This window comes from Canis lupus, chromosome X (genome assembly GCF_003254725.2).
Source record: "Canis lupus dingo isolate Sandy chromosome X, ASM325472v2, whole genome shotgun sequence".
Classification (NCBI taxonomy): domain Eukaryota; kingdom Metazoa; phylum Chordata; class Mammalia; order Carnivora; family Canidae; genus Canis; species Canis lupus.
The window spans coordinates 95,669,795-95,676,052 of NC_064281.1; the positions used below are offsets into that span (position 1 = coordinate 95,669,795).

General features: G+C 44.4%; 1 long non-coding RNA gene across 1 annotated transcript; it reads left to right on the forward strand.

Moving 5' to 3' along the window:
• The first annotated feature begins 1,039 nt into the window (after nt 1-1,039).
• On the forward strand, nt 1,040-3,699 carry LOC112649230 (uncharacterized). Its single transcript, XR_003129509.3, has 3 exons — nt 1,040-1,511; nt 2,025-2,210; nt 3,385-3,699. It is a non-coding gene; the product is annotated as an uncharacterized LOC112649230 (long non-coding RNA).
• Nucleotides 3,700-6,258: the final 2,559 nt, after the last annotated feature.

The following is a 6,258-nucleotide window of genomic DNA, read 5'->3' on the forward strand; positions in this document are numbered from 1 at the left end:
AACGGTTTGTTACCAACCCATGGTGGGATAAGTACAGAAATGGAGAGGGCTTAGAAACCTTTATAGCAATTTGACATCACTATGACATCCAAGCAGTGACCGCTGGGTTCATCAATGAACAGTGCATGCTGTTTTTGTAATTACTTTTTTGTCCATATGTTAAATTGGTTTTGATATTTAATAAAATGTCATTTATTTCCGATGAATCTTAACATTTAAAAATTGTGCTCGCACTTTGCTTACTTCATTTCTCTAACATTCTTATTAAATGTTACAAAAGTATATCTCCACAATAATCATACTTTTTTAAAAATGGATCCTTCACTACAGATGTTTTGAAAAACACTGGTCCATAAGGGACCAGATGATATTCAAATTATTTGTTTTATTAAATTTATTATTCTCTAGAACTTCGCTATGAAAGCAACTGGGCCTGCCGACTTTCCATTCTCGGCTACAGTTACCGCTCTTTTCTGGTTTTCTGCTTCTTGGGTCAATTCTGGTAGTTTCTAGTTGGCCAGGAAATCCACCCTTCCGTCCGCATACGCACATTTGTCGCACACGAGATTCGTTCTCTTTAAAGGTTTTTAATATACGTCTGTTTTTATCTCCATCGTCCTTTCTAATATTCTGCCTCCACTTCCTCCTTTTCTTCCTTCCTACCTTAGTCTGGGGGCCAAGAGTGCATCTATTTTATTGGTCCCTTCCAAACCACCCGGCTTCGGGAGCGGGCGCCGGGCGGCCGGGCGGGGAAGGCCAGCCCGGGGTCAGGCGGGCGGCGCCCGGGCGCGGGGCGCGGGGCGCGGGGCGCGGGGCGCGGGGCGCGGGGCGCGGGGCGCGGGGCGCGGGGCGCGGGGCGCGGGGCGCGGGGCCCGGCCACTCCGAGCGGACGCAGCAGGACCGCGGAACCAGCGGAACCAGAGCCGCGGCGCAGAAGCGGCAACTCCGGGCTTTTCCGGGCTTAGGGAAGCGGCCGCCCGCCCCATCTTCCGGCGTCGCGGCCCCGGATGCTATCACCTCCTCCTCCGCCCCCGCCCCCGCCCCCGCCCCCGCGGTGCCTGGTCCCTCCCGGAGCCGCTCCGGCCGCGCCGCCGCCTCCGCTCGCTTTGTCCCCCGCACCAGGTGTCCCGCCCAGCGCCGGGCGGGAGCGAGGGGCGCACAGCCGCGGGGGCTCCGCTGAACGCGCCCGGAGCAGGTCGGCCTTCACAGGCCGCTCAACCGAGGGACTCGCTGGAGCCATTATCGCTCGCGGTGCCGGAGAACTTACTGAGCCTTTCGTTGCTGGGTTTGCGCCCCTGCTTGTGACCTTCCCATCATGTTCCCCGCCCTCGATGTGCACTTTTCAGCGTGGACAGACGCGGATATCTTCACATCACCTCCCCATTAACCAGAAGATCGTGGCGAATTGGAAATGAACACAGTAATGACATACCTCAGCCTTTATCCGGGTGAAGGCATAGCAAGCCGAAAGGATGCGTTTACCAGCACTCCTGTGCCGGCTGGAGCTCCGAGTGAGTTAAAAGAACGGGAATTCAAACTCTATGTTAATTATGCTGGAATTGAAAAAATAAGCAAAAACTTTTTAAAGAACGGGGTGGGGGGAATAAAAGTAAAGAACGGGGATTCAGGAAACTTCGCAGTAAATATCTAGTGCAGCGCTGTACAATGGAAATATGATGCAAGTCACAACTGTGACCTACATGTGTGACTTTTTTTTAAGTTCATTTATTTAGTAATCTCTACACCCAATGTGGGGCTCGAACTCAGGACCAGGAGATCAAGAGTCCCATGTCCTTCGGACTCAGCCAGCCAGGCACCCCTAAGTGTGTGATTTTAAATACTAGTAGCTACATTTAAAAAGTTAAACAGGTCAAATAAATCTTAATATATTTGCTCTAATACATCCAAAATACATCCATATTCATCAGTATGAAAATTATGAGACATTTCACATTCCTTTTGCTTTTCCTTTTTTTTTAGTATTCATTCTTTTTTTTTTAATTTTTTAAATTTATTTATGATAGTCACACACACAGAGAGAGAGAGAGAGGCAGAGGGAGAAGCAGGCTCCATGCACCGGGAGCCCGACGTGGGATTCGATCCCGGGTCTCCAGGATCGCGCCCTGGGCCAAAGGCAGGCGCTAAACCGCTGCGCCACCCAGGGATCCCCGTATTCATTCTTTTAATAAGTGAAACAGTTGGGTTAAAAGGTATGTATAATTTTTTTTTCATTTGGAAAATTTTTTATTTTATTTTTTTATATGAATTTTTATTGGTGTTCAATTTGCCAACATATAGAATAACACCCAGTGCTCATCCCGTCAAGTGCCCCCCTCAGTGCCCGTCACCCAGTCACCCTCATCCCCCGCCCACCTCCCCTTACACCACCCCTAGTTTGCTTCTTCATACCAAGTCTTTGACATCTTGCATGTATTAACACCTCTAGCACATTTCCAATTGGATTGCCAACATTTTGGGTGCTCAACAGCCACATGTGGTTAGTGATCAGCATACTGGACAATGCCATTTCTTACATTTCTGCCGTTGAGGTCAAATGTTCTGAAGAGTTGTGCTAAATCTGCAGAGCCAATTAATGAATCTATTGACAATCTAGAATCTCATCTAGATAAACCTTACAGGAGTACTACAAAATAATTAAGCCCCATATATTTTAGTAATTCCTTGAAGAAATTCCATAATGCAATGTGTGGAATACATCCTACCAGTTGTTACTAAATGTTATCAGGGAGCTCCAGAAAATTTGAATGACTGTGAGTTTTTCCCATTTGAATTATGCTGTCAAATCAGTGTAGAAACTGGCAGGAAATCCCAGTGAGTTGGGCACTTGGGGCAATCTGGGTCCATCAAATCTCTGAATCCTCAGGGGTCCAGTGCAAGTCACAGACCCTGTCAGGTCCTAGCCCAGCCCTTCCTGATCTTGGGAGATAATGAAACCTCAAACTGGCAACAATGTTCCTCTCTTGTTTTCTTTCTTTCTTTTTTTTTCCTCTCTTGTTTTCTAGTAGGGGTAGCCTTTTCTTAATGTCAGGTCATTAAAAATCAGTTCCTTATTTACAGAGCAGTGGAAGGAAGGCTAGCACCAAAAATCTGGTTTAAAAAGATGAGGGACTTAAAGGCCCCACCATGAAAGGCAGGTCTTTGAATGCTACCTGTTTTTACCTGATACCATTCAACATATCCTAAATGTCCACTCTTTGCGGATTTGTGCATACATATTACACTTACAGAACAATTTTGCAAATTGTGTGCACACACACAAAAGGTCCAAGCTTTAATAAATTGAATTAATTTTTGTAAAGCCAGCTTTTGGTTTTATTGAGGTTTTATTAACTTTTGTACCACTTTTAATTGTTTTTGTGGCAGAGAGGCAACACGCAGACCCCACTTCAAGAAAGGACTAATCATCCAGCTGCAAGGAGTGCCAGCAGCTGTTAGTACCTTCAGAGTCCACCTCTGATTTTGAGCTGAGGGTCACACTGCTCTTGGGATGTCCACGGCTAATGACTGAGCAAGGTATAGCCTTTTCTGCCCAACACGGGATCCTTCTAATAGGTAATCTTTGCTATGCAGCTCCCCAGTGAGCTAGCAGAAGCTTTGTGGGTCTGCATTACTGACAACATGCCCTGCCTCTTCTGCTTCACAGATGTTACTCCTCAATAAACCAATAAACCTTTGGGATCCTTTAGTCCTCAGCATCTGTTTCCCAGGGAACCCAACCTGTGACAATTTTCTACTTCACTAATTTGAGCTTTATTTTTATTAATTCCATTTATGTTTTCTTTTAGATAACTTTGCAGCTTTGTAACTGTGTTCTTAGTAGATTCCTTTATGTTTTTCATTTTTTTCTTTTTAAAGATTTTATTTATTAATTCATGAAAACACACACAGAGAGGCAGAGACACAGGCAGAGGGAGAAGCAGGCTCCATGCAGGGAGCCGGACTAGGGACTCAATCTCCAGGACTAGGCCCTGGGCCAAAGGTGGCGGCGCTAAACCGCTGAGCCACCCGGGCTACCCCCATTTTTTTCTTTTTTAATGCTAAAAGCATTTATTTTTTTTTAGAGATTTAATTTATTCATGATAGACATAGAGAGAGAGAGAGGCAGAGACACAGGCAGAGGGAAAAGCAGGCTCCATGCAGGGAGCCCGATGTGGGACTGGATCCCAGGGCTCCAGGACCACGCCCTGGGCGGAAGGCAGACGCTCAACTGTTGAGCCACCCAGGGATCCCCTACTAAAAGCATTTAAATGGAATATAATAAACTGGTGGACTTCAGTGCTTTCAGGGCAGACATGTACCTTCTAATTCTCCACAGGCCCCCTCCCTCTACTTTTACATCTAGCCACTTCCTACATGTCCACGACCCACCTAGACTTTTGTGATTCCTGTTTTAAAACTGTAAATTTTCTTCTAAATAAAGATTCAGGTGATCCCAGAGGTTTTGGTATATCCACATTTTGTTACTTCCTAAAATGTTTGAGTTTTGTTTTTATTTTCTCTTTAATCTAGGATTAAATTGGCATTCCTCAATTTCCAAGTAGTAAAGATATTTTGACCATCTTTTATTAATTTCTAATTTCACTGGATTATCATGAGAAAATGTAGCCTCTAAAACCTCCTCTCTTAGGGGTGCCTGGTTGGCTCAGACAGTAGAACATGCGACTCTTGATCTCGGGGTTGTGAGTTCAAGCCCCACATTGGGTGTAGAGTTTACTTAAGAAAAAGAAATTCTGTTCTCTTAAATTTATCAACTTTTTCGTCTGTGATGAAACACATGGTTAAAGAACATTAGAAAATAATTCATATTGTTGGATGCATATAGATATATACATATAGTCATACATTGAGTTTGTTGATTGTATTAATCAAATCATCTATTTTCCTTTTTTAAAAATATTTCATTCATTTATTTATTTAGCAAGTGTCAGCTGGGGTGGGGGGCAGGGCAGAGCAGAGAGAGAGAGAGAGAGAATCCCAAGCAGACTCATTGTTGAGTGTGGAGCTCGACAGGGGGCTCAATCCCATGACTCTGAGATCATGACCTGAGCCAAAACCAACAGTTGCTCAACCAACTGAGCCACCCAGGTACCCCCCAAATCATCTATTTTCCAGCTTATTTTTTGTGTACTTGATCAGTTAAGTTCTGAAGGAGGCATATTATAGCCTCCCATTATGGTTGTGTTTTTTATCAAAATCTTCTTGTGTTTCTAAGAGTTTTGCTTTAGATCTTAAGCTGCTATCACAATTTAGTCCATAAAGGTTTTTGGCTCATCTCATCATTAAGGATCGTATAATTTATGCCCCCTTTTGTATTGTTTATTGCTTTTAATCTTGAATTCCACCTTAAAAAATAAAACTTAAAAAAAAAACTTAGCTTAAGCAACGCACATGTATGATCTCATCATTTCTATGGGTCAGGAATAGCATGGCCTAATGAGTCATCTACTTCACAATCTCTCAGAAGATTTCCACCAAGGTGTCCACTCAAGGTCTCTCACAGACTGCCATCAAAGTGTCAGCTGGGGCTGCAATCTCATGTCAAGGCTCAGCTGAGGAAGAATCTATTGCCAAGTTCAGTCACATGGTTTTTTGGCAGGATTCAGTTCCTTGCTGGCTGTTGGACTGGAGTCCTCAGTTTTTGGCCAGGTGGCTCTCTACGTCAGAGTATAAGAACAGCCAGAGAGGGAATGTAAGCAGAACAGAAGCCACAGTTTTTCATAACCTAATTATGAAAGTGACATCCCATCATTTTTGCCATAATCTATGATAAGTAAGTCACTAGGACCAACACACTCAAGAAGAGGGAATTACACAGGGAGTGAACACCAGGAGGTAAGGATTATTAGGAGCCATTTTAGAAGCAGCCTGTCATGGCTCAGTATAGGATTGTCAGCCAGCAGTTCTCTTCTCCCAATATTCTATAGGTGGTATTCCAGTATTTTCTAGCTTTCTGTGTCATATATTAAAAAACTCTAATCCTGGAACACCTGGGTGGCTCAGTCAGTTAAGCATCTGCCTTGGGCTCAGGTCATGATCTCAGGGTCCTGGGATCGAGCCTGGAGTCAGGCTCCCTGCTCAGCAGTGAGTCTGCTTCTCCCTCTCCCTCTAACATCCCCTGCCCTGCTGCTCGTGCTCACTCACTTGCTCTCTCTCTCTTTCTCAAATAAATAAATAAAATCTTTTTTTTAAAGCCCCAGCCTTATAAGGAAAAGAAAACCCCTCTAATCCTGGTTTATT